The sequence below is a fragment of the Onychostruthus taczanowskii genome, unplaced genomic scaffold, assembly GCF_017590055.1.
Source record: "Onychostruthus taczanowskii isolate IOZ18803 unplaced genomic scaffold, ASM1759005v1 scaffold50, whole genome shotgun sequence".
Lineage (NCBI taxonomy): Eukaryota > Metazoa > Chordata > Aves > Passeriformes > Passeridae > Onychostruthus > Onychostruthus taczanowskii.
Window position 1 is genome coordinate 3056155 of NW_024502569.1, and position 16179 is coordinate 3072333.

General features: G+C 41.8%; 1 long non-coding RNA gene across 1 annotated transcript in view; it reads right to left on the bottom strand.

Annotated features, from left to right (window-relative positions):
• Positions 1-10305, bottom strand: part of LOC121342007 — a 74513-nt gene extending 64208 nt beyond the window's left edge. Inside the window, exon 1 of the long non-coding RNA XR_005953488.1 lies at positions 9649-10305. This is a non-coding gene — a long non-coding RNA (uncharacterized LOC121342007). The remainder of the gene's footprint in view (positions 1-9648) is intronic.
• Positions 10306-16179: the final 5874 nt, after the last annotated feature.

A 16179-nucleotide genomic window follows, 5' to 3' on the forward strand; every position in this document is an offset into this window, starting at 1 on the left:
AAATCCTCATCACTGAAGAATATATAGAAGAACCAAACCCAGCCTGCCCTTTTTTCACACCACACAAACACAGTACTCCTCTCTGGGAAGTGATGCTTACCAGTGCAAGCAGGACTACAGACCTCCTTCAACAGCGTCCTCATAAAACACTTTCTTTTGCAGCTGGGTAGGTTACAAGAGACAAGTGAGCAGGGCTTTCTTCAAGCAGCAGTAGTAGTAAGAGGCTGTCAGTGCAGCCAGCAGCCACCACCACTGATACCACCCAGTTCAGCTGCTTGACAGAGCCAAGATGCAGAGGGCACATGTGTCCTGTGCAGGCAGAAAACGTCTCCTTGGTAATTAGCAGCAGAGCCTCCTACCTGGGGAGGCACTAAACTGCACTCATCATGAAAAATTAAACATCACTGATTGAAACAGAACATTTGTTCTCCAGTGTCAGGCTTTGGCACCATAACAGGAGATGACAGACTTAATTTCAAACAGTGATTGCAAGAGATGATGAAGGCAAACTAGTCAGAAACCCCAGCTTAGCATGCAGAGTATTACACCGGTGACAAGTCAAGGATTTTGTTCTCAGATCTGTTTGTGAGAAGCACTTTTGTACATTCAGCAAGGGAATCAGAAGGGAATAGCAATTACAGAGAGCTGCCGCAGCTGAGCTTTTTACACCATCACACCAGCGCAGCCCATTTCCCAGCAGGATGCTCCTGTTGGGAAAACCTGATATCTGCTTGACATTACAGTTCTTCCCACAGCAGTTCAAGCAGTAGGATGTTTCTGAGCAAAACTGTAATGATTCAATAGAGAAATGTTCCACCCATAGAGGGACAAGATGTTACCTCACCGGAGCCAGCAGCTTTAGTGGATTTATTGCATGTTATCCCATAGCGGTTATTTTTCCTCCCAGTTTTAATTTTGCAGCACATAGTGGTTCCTTGGTACAAGAACAATTTGCATAACCAAGCAGAGACTCATTTGGAAGCACACTTACAACAGCATCCAAATGCCATGCTGTACACTGGGTTGGGAATGGCACATCAATTTTCAGTACTGTTATTAAATCTTAATACTTCCTGAGGGCTGTGCAGTCTTAATTGTATCTCATGCTTTTGCCACAGTACTGCACATAGTGTCATTTCAGTACAAATCAGATGAAAACCCACACAGATTTATCTGATTGGTTCCCCTATCAAAGTTTCCAAATCCCGTTTTCTCTGGAAACCTATGAGGAGAAGATAAGGTGCAATACAGAGAAGTGAAAAATTAAAAACACATTGTTGCAGTCTTGTATTGACATAAAAAGTGAAACACCAGGGGAGAAGAGAGTGTAAAGTGCTTGCTGTTCTCCCAAAGATGCCAAATGATTTTTTTTTTGGCAACTAATACTTAAATTTCAGTTTGCTTCCTCACAGTCCCTCAAAATACCCTCCCTTTTTATTTTTTTCTTTTTCCTTTGTTATTCTTTGATTTCTCTATGGAAATATGGTGGGACACCACAGCATGTAATCTGTGTAGGTGGTGTTTTAAAAAATCATTTTAGGAAAACACACTGTGCCATATTTATTCAATCTTACAGTGGAAAGCAGGTTACTGATGCTGCTTTACTATGTCAGCCTGTAACTCCAAGGTCTGTATTTAGAAGTACCAAGCAAGGATTTCATGAGGGTATTGCATCACTCACTTAAAGGCACTCTATGTGCATAACTGGAAACAGAGCTTCTGGACTTCTTTGGATTTTATGTAGCTGTTTGTTTATGTTTGCAGTCTGTCCTGTGGTCTGCATCCTCTTTTATGTACACAGCTTCTGTGATGGTCTTCTATGAGATGTTTTCCTTGTGCTTCTTTCTCCTTTTTAATTCTTCAGTGTCAGAATTAATAAACAGCTTAGAAAATGAAAATGTCACAGCTTAGTGCAGATTGCATCAATTACTAAAACAGGTTGCAGGACAGTTAAAGGTACATTCCCAGGCTGATCTTCTTCCAGATGGAATACAAAGCAAAAATATCCCATTGACTGCAATGAGAGCCAGTGGGCTTAAAAGATTCTCATGATCTTACGAATTAAGACAACCTACTTTTCATGAACAGTGACAGAACGTATAGTCTAAGCATCATTTAAGAGCTATAAAGTGCACAATATGCTTAAAGGCATTAAATTTACTTTTAAAAAGCAATTTGCAGATCTCATGAAAAATGTTACAACAGTTTGATCCAAATGTGTGCAATCAAAACTACAAAAACTTGCTAACTTCTCCCATTCACTCAACTTGACCTATAATGAAATACCTTGGGGAACGAAACAGGCCATAGGATATAACTTTTAGGGGTTTTTAATTCTTTGAAGTACTTGGTCTGGGCATAAGCAGAGAGGTTGATAGGTGCTTTGGGGATCAAAGGGTAATTTGGGGTTAGATTTATCAACTGGATTTGAGGAAATAGCTGAGATCTGATTGAATAAAGATATGCTTCTAAAATAGTTTCTGCCTACATGGAAGAATGCAATAATAATGCATACAGAAGTATTCATGGGGCTCTGGAAATATCTAGCACAATCCAACAAACCCTGATACACCATTTGTATAAGCAGAGAGAAGCAAAAGAAGGTAGAAATTGTCACCATGGCTCCTCACAGCCCCTCCAGTCTGGATGCAGCGATGTCCCTGTTTCCTTCTTGCACTCCTCAAATCTCTTTTCACTGCAACTGCTTTGAGTCATTCATCAGAGAAATATGCTGGGGGGGATTTTCAAAAGAAGTGTCCCAATCTCAGCTTGGGGACATGGACCTGCTGCAGGGAAGCAAAGCCCAGACAGTGTGGGTCCAAAACTACATTTTCTTCCCCAGGACATCTGAAGCAACACACATAAACTGTGAATGTCAGAAAACCCTTTTTCTGAGGGATCAATGGCAAATTATGTATTATATTAACATGAAGAACCACAGCTCAGCAAAAGAGGTATTTCTTAATGACTGTAATCCTCTCCAGCTGAATTCCTGTCAACTACATCCGTTTCTTTCTTGAAACAGGCAAGCATTTTAGGCCCAAGTGAAAAAAACTTTTTCTTATCTCAACTAGTAACTATGTTTAATCCTTTGAGACATGTATCTTCTAGTGTCTTGTCATCTCCAAATACGCCCCCATTTTCAGTTGTTCCCAGGCAGACAGTCAAGTGCTGTAGGCTTTATAAAAACACACAATAATAAATGGACACCACCTCAAAAAGTTAAAGGAGGATGAGTTGAAAAGAAAGTGTGAGGAAAATCCACAGTAATGTGGAAGAAACCCCCCAACAAAAAGCTTTGTCCCAGGTCAGTGGACAGGTAAAAGGGAGAAGCACTGATGACCTCCAGTTTAGTGCTCTGTTAATAGAAACTCTTTAAACACTTCATTCTTCTACTATAAAAAAACAAGCACCTTATGTGGTTGAGGAGAGTGTGGGCTCCATGTTCACTTTAAGAAATCTGAAATTTCAAACATAATGATGCTCTACAATGTAATTCCCCAGGGCATCCATGAAAACCTGTGCTCTCTGTGGCTGGGAAATGGTTCACAGAAAGACATACATTAGGATGTGCAAAAGCATTTTCTGAGACAACAAAACATATCTCGTGTTTTAACTGAGAAAACACAGAATCCAACTTAAAGGGGAAATTATTTTAATCTATCCTGTGGCAGACAAATTAAATACAGAAGCGTTAATCCTTGAAGACATATAGATGTTTGATTAGGCAAAGTGCATTGATTGGCAAAAATTTATTCCAAGATCAAAACCTGTATTGATTGCTGTCCCTCTGCTTACCCAGTTTAACCAACGTGGCCTAAGAGATTTGTGTCTAGTGAGAGTGGCTCTGAGAAGGGGCAGTTCCCTTTTCCTTTCCTGCTCTTTCCACCCCATTTAACAGGACTCCACGATGGTGCCCTTTAGTTCCCACAGACTATGGCTCCCCACCCACTTTGCTTATGCTTAATTCCATCTCTATCTCCATTTTCCACCAGCAGGAGCTAAAACTGAACACTGGGATGGGAGTTAGATGTAGAACAGGGAGAGCCACTGCAGTACATGTGGCAGCTCACTGTGGTGACAGGCCAGCCACTGCCTTTCACAGAGCCTTCAGTGCCAGCAGAGTTTCAGGGGCACTTGTGCCAGGAGAAAAACAAGTGTTTTGGCTGCTCTCTTCCCAAGGGCCTTGAATGAACAGTGCCATAAGCTAGTGTCCTGCTTAGTCTGGAACAGTCCTTACTAAACCCTTATCCAGTATCAAGAGACACCACACTATAAGATGACAACTTGAAACTCTTCTCCTTCCTGGCACTACTGTTTATGTATTTTCAGAGAATTTCCACAGATCTGTGTGTTTATATTTGTCATATTTGAGCCTTACAGGTAGAAAATACCGTATTTCTAGTTCCCCAGCTAAAAACTTCTCTTTGTTCTCAGCAGAGCTTGCAATGCTTCCCAGCCTAGTACTACCTTCAAATTCAATTGATTTTTGTATTCACAAGCCAGACATAATGGGAAATCCTGAGGGAACCCAATGGACATTGCATCCCAGCTTAAAGTAGGACCACCTATCATTACCATTGATGCCATTTTAGGTATGTCTGATATTACTTGGGCCCAAGAAAATTTATTTGGTGTTGCAGGCAAGAGTAGGAGGCAATGGTAGAAGGTGCTCCTACCTATGAGCTGGAACTATCTGGTCTTCAGGGTTCCTTCCAACACAAACCAATTTATGTTTCTACAAACTATATCAATACAAGGTCAAAATTAATAATGTCACCTTTAAAAGTCACTACTATATTCTGTGATTTTTCTTTATTCATGTACATTCATAATGAGTCCATTACCTCCATGATAATTTATGATTTTTCTCTTAAGAGAGTTTAACTATCTCTTTGCTACAGTCAGGATTTAATACTATCTAATGACATAAGACAGAATAATTCTTTTAAATCATTGCAATATTGTCCTTCTCAAATAGAAGATAATTCCAAAATTCTCATGACTGCTAAGCAAATTTGCAATGATATAGTAAAGATGTAGGTAATTTCCTATTTCACAGATCCTACCCTCATACCTGCAGGGCATTTTTAACTGGCTCTTGCTTTCTCCTGAGTGTAGCTGTTTATTTAGTGTTTCATTTATCAGCTATCCATGCACCTTCTTGGGGGCTTTTTCCAGCATAGATGAACAAGGAAGTGTGGGAGGGAGAAATCAGCTACAACGAAAGGGTTGAAATGCAAAATACTTTGAAGTCTCACTGCATTCTTTTCTGGGCTACTCAGAATAAATGTGAATGACCTACATACTGTGCATATATATGAACTTATCAATTGGGTTAGAAAGGTTACATCTACAGTGGCCCAGCCTCGGTTCAAAAGCAGTTCAAAAAGAGCCCTCACGAAAAGAATCTCAGCCCTGCCTATTCACACTAAAACAGAGCAATTATTCTTTACAATTTGCTGTTCCATAGTTCACGTTCTCATCTCTCTTGGTATTCACTTCAGTGCTGGACCCAGTGCTTGTCATTCAAGTAAGGAAGGATCTTTGCAGATATGACATGCAATGCAAATACCAAGCTGCACAATTTATTTTTTTTTACCAGCATTTTCATTTTAATTTAACTGCTTGGGTAATGAGTGGTTTAACCCCAAAATTATAGCAATTCTGAAAATAGCCTATAAAGTTTTATTCTGCCTATTAAGATTAGACTCATATTTTTTCTACTGGCCTTCAGTGTTGCACCAAAATAAAACAGATCTGGTGTTGCCACTACAGTTACCACAAACACATAAAAAAATCATGCAAGGCCTAAGCACTGAGCAATATAAATCAGGATGCATAATTACACAGCAGCTGCTCACTGGCAGGAAGGAACCCTGTAAGCAAAATTTGCCCTGGTGATTTGGAATACGATTCAAACAGATGCCTACACTTCTCAAGTGGCTAAGACTTAGTTTAATGTTAAAGCATAATATTAGCTAGATCCAAATCATTGTAACTCTTTACAATTTATTTTGTCTAGGATATGAAGTCATAAAAAATAACACTCAAGTGTCAACCCCCTTGTATTTCAAACCTGGTTTTGTTGTTGCCTCCACACTTGATCAGAAACAAAAGGTGTGTACATATCCAGAAGATGCTCTGGGAATGCAGATACTTCTCAGATATATATGTATCCAGCATATAGGGGTGTCAAAGGGTTTTGGCACTGCCCAAAAACTCCTGAATTGCTTTTCTGCATGTAAGTGCCTGCTTCCCCCTTGAATGCCCAACATGCACCTCCAGCTCTTCTCCTGGCATCTAGCATGGGGTTCTGAGGCATAGTACTGCAAGAGGCCAGAAGCCTGAAAATGAGCAAAAATTAGCACCTAGCTTTCCGTAAGGTTTTTTAGTCCTTTTATAGGATTTAGCCCTAGCTTTCCTAAAGCTGACTCATCAAAAGCAGTTTTTGAAAATGGGATGTGGCTGTTTGAAAATCTTAGACATTACTAAGGTCAGGGAAACTTCTGCTCTAAGGGCGCTGAAAGCTTTAGAAGGAAACCACAGGAGCACAGGGGGAAAGTGCTTTAAATACCCAGCCCTGTTTTCAGTTACCAGCATGAGCACCCTTTCAGGGAGAACAAGTAACTTCCTTTGCCAGAGCTGTTCCAAACAGCCCATAGCCTCCTCCAGAACCGACCCTCCCACAGGGAAGGGGGCACCTGCAGGATGTCCCCATCTGGGTCACAACCATCTCCTGCACCAAACAGTGAAGAGGGCTCTGCATTGATGGGCAGCTGGACTGGGTGACCTTCTGCACTCCCTCCCAGCCAATACTATATCCTGTATTGTAAAAGGAGCTGGAAATAAGCTTGTTGATTTATATATATGTGTGTGTGTGTGTGTGTGTGTGTGTGTGCGTGTTCATCCTCCCACTGAGCAGGGAGGATGGGGGAAGGGAGCTGATCTCAATATCAGAACCTAGGATCCATCAGATCCCAGGATGCAGACATGCAGACACATGGGTAAGCAGGGTAGCACACTGTTCCAGATAATGACAACAATCTTTTTAATGTATTAAAAATTCAGAAAGGTGGTAGAGCAGATTTGGGGGGGTGGGGGCAGGAAGGAAAGATCAAAATAATAATAGTTTCAAAGCACTGTACTTATTTTAGACATTCTTACAGCATGTTTCCATAGGAACTGGAACGCAAAGGAGCACACTGCAGCAGTGTTCACAAATGTTGTGTGGTTTGGTGGCTTGCAAAGGATCCGTTAAGGGCACCATGCCCACTGAGAGTCCCAAGCACCTGCTGCCTTTGCTGTACAACAGGATATTTTGCAAAATCTAGGAAAATAACCTTTTTTGCAATTTTTTTTCCTGTCATCCTGCAAGCATGGTTGCGTTCACATCCATGTGTAGCCTCATTCCTGAGCCCTCCCCATCCAGATCCACCCCATGTGGGGCATGAAGACAGCAGTGTTTAACCCAGATTGTTTGGTTGCTGTGTCCTAAGGAGTAGCAGGTGGGTCTGATTTTTTACCCAGCTTTAGTACCCACCTGCTGAGTGACCTTGTGCAAGTCACCTCAGGTCAGATCTGCTCCATCTGTCGGCTGCCTAAAATGCATCTCACCCAGCTCTGCAGGTGAGCACTTCTCTGGCCAACTGGACAGCTTCTGTCCTGCCTGAGACACTCACACCATGGACAGGTCTCTTGTTCCCAAAGCACCCACCTGGTCACATCCATACACTAAGCCCTTTGCCCACATGTCAATGTGCCACATAGCAACTGATTGTTTTCTCCATTCAAAATTGCCCCCTACAAAGTGAGGTCTGTGCTACAGCTCACCAGAGCAGCATTTAACTGCATGAAGCGGGTGTTACGTGTCTTGGAGCAAGGCATGGGCACAGGGGTGCTTTTGGAAACCTTGCTGGTGAGACAGCACTGGAGATTTATGATGTGGGAAGCCAGACCTGGTGTAGCATCACTCCTAACTCCTCCTGTGTCAGCCCCCTCCATAAGCTGTCCTCAAAATTAAAACAGGTTCTTTCTCAGAGGAAAGTAATTAGTTGTCTCCAAAAAGCAGCACTAGAAGCAAAGAAACCCAGGCAACAAGATAAAATCCAGGCAACAAGAACCTGGGACTGAGCAGCAGAATGGAGCTATTTAACTGCATTTCTCAAAGAAAACAAAGATGCTCCAGAGTGTGATGAACTGTGCACCTTACCCTGTGGTGGTGAGCCTAAACGACCAGTTTAACTTCAGATGGTGAAAATGGGACAAAATTCCTCCCACGTCTTGTGCTGTCATTCCTCAACGCACACAACAGTTCAGTGGCAGCAATCCCATTTGTAAAGGATTTTCTCACCAACTTGTGACAAGGGCTTTGTAAGCACTGGTTACTGGTACTCATGGATTGAGAAAAAAGTAGAACTTTGTTACTTATGGATTTGAAAACCTCCTAATATTAATACATATTGAGACCTGTCTCACTCATACAAGTAAAGGTGGATAATTTTTAACAACCAGGGCAAAACACATTCTTCCTTGGACTTGCCAGGTTTAACGCCACATTCCAGTAAGCAACTAAGACAAAATGTGGCCAAATGCCTCTGTCCAGAAGTATCATCCAAACCATAGCCAGCAGAGTCACAGAGAATCACAGAAATTGGAAGGGACCCACAAGGATCATCAAGTCCAACTCTTGGCCCTTCACAGGACATCTCAGCCCAAATGCTCCATCACTTGTAACCACCTACAAATATATTTATGCTGTTGTGGAAGTGCAAAATCTATTTTTAAAGCTGCATTTTGTAAATTAATTCAGTGGTTGCCTACATCACAGAAGCATTTTATAAACATATTACAAAAACATATCAATTTAGATATTTAGATACTCCACATACTGCAATGCTTCTTTCTCATCAAAACAACTTCCACTATACATATTGCCATAGGAATTCATATTTAATTACAGATTTAACAAAGAAATATAGATGCAGGATGTCTGAACCCAGGTCTCATCTCAAATGTTACAATGACAGTTTCAGTCAGTGTAAGGATATAAGTGTCTGGGAAGCCTTGACAGCCTCACACTGAAATTCTGTGTTTAAAATCTGATTTCTTAAAAGAAGAAAATTCTGAGCAGTCAATCTTTTCACACTTATCCAACAAAGTAGCTTTGGGAAGGTGCATGGAAACTTTCACTGTGTCTGCACCTTGTATTTTAAGGATACAAAGCAGTATGTTACAAATATAGATATTTATGCTTTTTTGCCTGTGAAGTCATACACTGATATAGCTTTTAATGTAAATTTTCAAATCTGAGTGAAATTTAATTACTTAAACCAGTGCTGTAACAAAGACACTAAAGGAAGATGTAAATTTTGCACACCTGCATGTATTTGCACAACTCCAGATGCAAGCACTGAAATTCCCAGTGGGGAGTAAAGTCACAAGCCACAGTGAGATGGACTAAACACAGAGAACAGTCTTCTTCACAGCCCAAACTAAACAAAACAACATATATAGCTGCAGAGAGTATATAGATAGTGTAGAGATATTAGGATTTCTGATACTGCTATTTTTACCTTGGATAACTCAGTCTATAATAAAGAAGAATACAGTGTCCTGCACTGGAGAAGCTGGCTGCTGAGAACTCACCCAAGCATTCAGCTTTCTGTTCTGGGTCCCCTTGTGGGCAAGACAGATCCAGATCTTCTCTCTCGCATCCAAACTTCGTTTGTTTTTACCCGAGACCACATCTCACTCCGAGAAACCATCGCTTTCAAAAAAGAGCAGAGTGAGCCCAGCAAGGGTCAGGCTGCAGGACTTCTCTAGGGGCTAAGAACAAGCAGAGATCTGCCAATCTGGCCACCCACTCCAGAAAGCATTTCTCCAGCTTAGCTTTCCCACCGTAAATTCTTCATGCAGAGAAACAATTAAAAATAAAATTAAAAAAAACAATCCAGTCATTTATCCTCCAGGCTGGAGAGAAGGAAACAGGCTGCCACAGCAGCACCTGTTTTGAATGCTTGGCAGGTACACAAGCACAAGAGGGATGATGCTATAGATAAGCATAGACAGAAATAGCTAGAAGGATGAGCCGGTTCAGGGTAGCAGTGGTGAAAGGCAGCAATCCCCCTTCTCCTTTTCCTGTTGTATGAAAACTAGCAGCTGACCCGCAGACTCACCGAGAGTGTTGGCAGGAGAGGGTCCCTCCAGGCTCTGAGCCTCACACTGGAAATATCCTCCTTGCACAGATCCCCTTCCCCATCTTGAATATAAGCTTTGAAGGCTGCATCTTCTCAGCCTGCTTCTGACTCAGAGCACAAAACCTGCTTGCTGCCTGTCGGGGGTTTTGGTGCTGTTCCCAGAATCCTGCCAGGAAGCCGCAGCTCACAGATCCCCCTGTGCCAGCAGGAAAATCCAGTAACTGAGGCTCAGAAAATACTGCCAAAGCACCAAACTGAAGTATCTGGGAGCCACCTCATCTCTCCCCCACGAGCAGCCTCACACAGCTCTCCCTACTGCTCATACCAGCCCACAAAGAGACAGAGATGTCACCTGGCACTTATGCAATTCTGCTGCAAAAATACAAAACAGTTAAATGCCAGAGTTTCACCCAGCTGCCACCATTTAATCACCGTTTCTTCCCTGCTCCTTTTCTGTATGGCAACAAATTCTAATTTTCTTCTAAAATTGGAAAACAGTCTCACCTGAATGTGCCTGCACTCGGGAAGAAGAAGGATTAAAGCTGCTTGAGCAGGAAAAGATTAGTCACTCCCTACTTTACGCTGTGCAGTATCAATACCCAGGAACCCAGATCCATGGCTGCCAGTATGATGGGACACCAGAGAAACTTCACGGCTTGGAAAGGGTTGAGATGGGCAAGGACACTGAGCTCAGCTAGAGGTGGCAGTCTGGGAAGGGAGACAGTCCTCCTCAATCTGAGAAAACTGAGGAGGGAAGTAAAGAAAGGCGAGAATCACGAGCATTGACACTGTGGTTTCACTGGTGGGGAGCAAGGGTGATTGAGGGCATGACAAGGTGTGCACCAGAGAAGGGATAAACTACAGAAGACTAGGAGTGCATCACAGACAAGTGAAACTATGCAATACAGCAGAATTCACGAGTGGGGCAAGCAGCCAGGAATGTGAGAACACAACAGAAGGAGGGAACAGGCATGGGAAGAAAGTGATGTCATGAGAAATGGAAAGAGAAGAATGATCTGAGAAACAAACTAAAACCTCAGTCCTTAGAAAGAAAATAAGGAAAAATAAATTACAAACTAACACCCAACCTAATTTTAAATAATTTTGTTAATCTCTTGAGCCTGAAAACATCACATTCTGACACATGTTCTGATTCCCTTGTTACCGCTGGGGGATACAGTACTTCAACCACTGAACCATGCTCCTGTGCCCAGCAGGGAATGTCTCGAGGGACTTTCCTCACCTCCTTCCGAGCAAGGGGACAGAGCACCTCTAGCCCAGTGTTGGTGGCAGGGCAGACAGGAGCCACACCACCACAGAGCTCTTCACCTCCCATGCCACCACTACATCAGCCTAGTGGAGGGGCACGTCCAGATGTGGGATCAAACGCTGCCTTGCTCACCAGTTGCCAGCACTGCCAGCTCAGGCTGCTGAGGAAACCTCATAGGCTACAGCTATTCCCTTCAATTAGTCATTCAAGTAGCTTCCTGGGAATAAGGTCACCTTCCAAGATATGACTGAAATGGGTGACTGCATGCAGCTGCCTGATGGGGACATGCCCTGACACTCCAACTCCTGGGAGGATAGGCCTGGGAGCCCACTGGGAGAAAGTTGCCTGGCAGGGGTCTAATTCAGGCCAGGAACTGCTCCAGCAGCTTCCCAGGGTCAGCAGACAGGCTCTCCTTGGGTCCTGGCAGTGCCCTTTGCTAATAGAGACAAACCTGTAGTTTAACATAATACTGCAGTTGGTCAGAGAAAACCAATTATTTTTCCATCCCACTGCATTTGTCTTGACTACCCTGGAAAATCAGAAAAAAATAGGATGTTTGTCATGGTAGGAATACTCAAAAACCTTAAATAAATGGCTTTTGAGATAGGGCTGATAAAGAAAAACCTTAGGTTCAGAAGATAAAACCTACAAGTGACAGCAGAGATACAAATGGAAGCTTAAATTTGACATGCAAAAAAAGCCAACAGCAAGCTTTAAATAATCTGTGCCCAGGCAGAGTCTTCAGGAACATTTATTTACTGTTTTCCATGAAGGAAACCATTAATGTTAGAAAAATTACTGCCCATTTTTTTGATTATGTTTTTTTGTTGGATAAGAACCAATGCTGCCTGACAGTGCTTCGGCAGTAGTACTAGAGCACTAGAGCAACCACTGTAGTTTAAATTAAAGGTTTTCAAACTCATTAAACAAAGTACATGCGGACCATTAAAATAAAAAGGGCTTTTCAAAAATTCACAGGGTGCAAACTGTTCCTTTCTAAATCATTCCTACCAGCTAGGTTTACCTGCTTTCAGATTAATGGAGAAGTAAGCCTGAAAAGCAGGTAACCGTGACCTAAAGAAACTAAGAGTGAAATGTTTCAGCAGTTAATTGGAATAAATACTTTGTACCAAGCTGCTGATGATTTCAGACCTGCCCTGTGTTTTTTGCACTGCTTTCACAATAAGGTGAACTGTTACCACGTGTTCTTTGTCAAAGAGAACACAGTTGAAGTATTTACAGTTTGATATTTACCATTTAAATGATGGGTAAGAAAACAAGAACAGTAACAGATGGGCTTCTTTTAACTGAATTTAAGTTATCTAGAGCTATTTCTGGGTAAAAAAAAACCAAAAAAACCCAAAAAAGCCACCAACACACACACACCAAAAAGCAAACACAATATGCCTTCCTGCTGCATATTATTCCTCTGAGATTTAACATCTACATTTGTTGCAACAAAAGTGAATTGGAGTCCAGTTTTCAAAGTATATGATTGATACAATTTAGTGCCCCCTTTTTAACTTGCAAAGGTGTTGAAGGAGCTGTTTTATTTGCCAAGAGTCCCTAAATATTACTTTATATTTTCACTGGGATTTGGATGCTGATTATTTTCACAGCTAAAAACCTGCCTGGTATGTTTGCTCTTTCTCACCAGCACCCCAAGTGAAAAAACTGTCTTAGGGTCTTTATTCCACCAGGAATAAACACTTTTGAAAACTAACTGGAATCTCCTTATAGGCAACAATACACATAGAGCATATTTCCCAGTATAGTTTTAGGAGGACACTCTTCCACCTGAATTATCATTATATAAGCTCTTGCACAAAGACCACTATTAGGAAATAAACCAGTGACCGATACCAGCACTCCTCATCAGTCAAGCCAGCAACAGCCAGAAAAACATACAAACCCTTTTGCAACCAAAAAGGGATATACCCAAAAATCAGATGCAAGAATACCATGAACCTAAGCAGATCACAAGAGTAGATGCAACACCTCTAGAAATAAAAAATCAAATGTTTTCTTTCTCTACAAAGAACTTGCATGTCAAGCATGTTGTTCTGGTTGTGGCTTGTAGCGTTAATTCTCTTCACAGTAGCTGCTAAGTGGACTGTGTTTTGGATTTGTGCTGGGAAGAACAAAGTGTTGGTAATCCAGGGATGTTTTGGTTACTGCTGAGCAGGGCTTACACAGGGTCAAGGCCTTTTCTGCCTCACCCCACCCCACCAGCACGTGGGCTGGGGGTGCACAAGGAGCTGGGAGGGGACACAGCAGGGACAGCTGACCCCAGCTGACCAACGGGGTATCCCTGAGCATGGTGTCATGCTCAGAATGCAAAGCTGGAGGAAGAAGGGGGGGATATTTGGAGTGATGGGGTTTGTCTTCCCAAGTCTCAGTTCTGTGTGATGGGCTCCTGCTCTCCTGGAAATAGCTGAATATCAGCCTGCCCATGGGAAATGATGGTTTTAATTTCTCGTTTTCCTTTGCTTGCATGAACAGCTCTTGCTTTCCATATCAAACTGTCTTTATCTCCACCCACAAGTTTTCTCATTTTTACTCTTCAAATTCTCTCCCCAATCCTGCTGGTGGGGAATGGATGAGGGGCTGACTATGGGCTAAACCATGTCAAAAAAATATGAAATTCTACAGCTTAAAGGAGGTTTTTGGGTTGTGTTGTTTGGGTTTTCAAAATCATAGCTTCTGAAAAAATTGTCATTACTAATTTACTTCAGAAATAAGCATATTTTAGCTCAATAGACTTATGTATTTATCCTTTGTCTAAACTGAAAGCATTCACATTCAGTTACTGTATAGCAGAGCCTGTACAAGCAGCAAGTTAAGATCACCATCAGAATCAGTTTTCCTGACATCAATACATGATTTCCATTACAGAATAGGAACTGTCTAGGAGAGAAGTTTCTAATTGTCCATACTGCACTTTAGCATGCAATTGTAGAATAGCTTTTTGCGGGTGGATTTTTTTTGCTTGCTTTTAGTGTTTGTATGATTGACCATGTTGAAATCATAGAGATGAAAATCCTTGAGCTGCAAAATTGTCAAAGCTGCCCTCAGCCATTGTGAGGTCCAGAAGTAATCTTTTATTTCTCCAAACACATTCATCTCTGTCTTTTCTGAGGAACCTGCTAACTAGGGTTAGCTTACTGTCTGCCTTCTACTGTATTAAAATGCTCATCACTGGGGTGTTCCATGCTTTAATCATCTTTCTGTAAAGGAATTTGAAGGTGTTGTACAGCAGTAAAACACATTCTCAGATCAGAGCTGAAGCCCATCTGGCTTTTCACCCTATTTCCAGTATCAGTATGAACCATACTTCATAGGATGACATAAGAGTAATGCAGAGAGCATAGAAGGAACAAACATTCCCCTCCTCTATGACCCCCTAGCCTCAGATCCAGCCATTACAGACCAAATGAGCTCTTACGTGTAAAGGTTTACTTTATGTCCAAGTACATCCTAAATTACTGCAGTTTATATGCATGACCTGTCTCCTTTTCAACTTCCTGGCCAGTTTCAAGCAACTGTGGTGAAAGTGCTGAATTCCCACAAGTTTTGTGAAAGTTGGTGATCAGGGAGTAGAGCTGAGCTTTCACTTCATGTGACAACAGAAAGTCTTCATTGGAAAATTTTTCCTTCATGATAAGAAAGCTGCAACTGGAATAAGTATTTTACGATACACCAAGGAATTGATCTCTTCATCATGGTTCCTCTCCCATGGTGACTGTCTGTTGTCTAATGAGGTGCTACTGTGACTGATGTTTCCACAGTAATTCCAGCATCACTAAGGACTCTCCCCTGTGTGGCTTCTCTGGCTTCCTACAAAAGGGCTTTGTACAACTCAATAAAAAGTGAACTAATCGTGAGAGAAAAATCCAGTAGAAACCAAGCTTCAGTTGTTCTTCTAGTTTTGTGACCATTTGCATAATTCTGTAGCCTTGAAACCCATAAAACTGTCCTGTTTTAAAAATTCCACTAATTTTTGTGTATATGGACATGTTAATTGTGTTTCATGGACACATTAATTGATAAATGCAACATTTCTTTATGTGAAAGGGATTTGCTCTTTCTCCTGAATAAACATTTGATTTTAAAGGCTGTCCCATTGCTTTCATGGTAGAATGTAGAGTGATTGGAGCTCTCAGCACTCATAAGAAAATTCTCTGAAGTTAATTGAACATAGTGGAAGTGCACCAGATAGTTCAGAAACAGCTTCCTCCTACCCTTATTTTTGCTGATACTCTTATTTGGACATGGTAACATGTTCTGCATACAAGAAAAACTCTATAAGTACTCCTAACACTGTGTAAGAACTCATATTTACATGCATGGGACTTGTCTGTTGTAGCTCAAGTTTTAAGGACCAATGATTCAAACATGGGGCAAGTAGGGAAACAGAAGCATGCGGGTGTCTGTCGACCTGGCAAAAGATGAAGACTCATGCCAGTCACAGATCTCTGATAAGAGCCAAAACTACAAAACACTGAGTAAGAGGTTCTAAATACTAATGCCCTTTCCTCTAGCTACCTTCCTCTGGCAATTCTGTGGATTCTGACCACAGCGTCCTTCAACAAAAACACACTTCAATTCTATTGCTCTTGAAGTTTAGATCATTCCCAGTGCCACTGTTAGACTTCCTCCCGAACGATTGGTTTTACCATTGTAATACCAGCATCTGATGTACACACATGG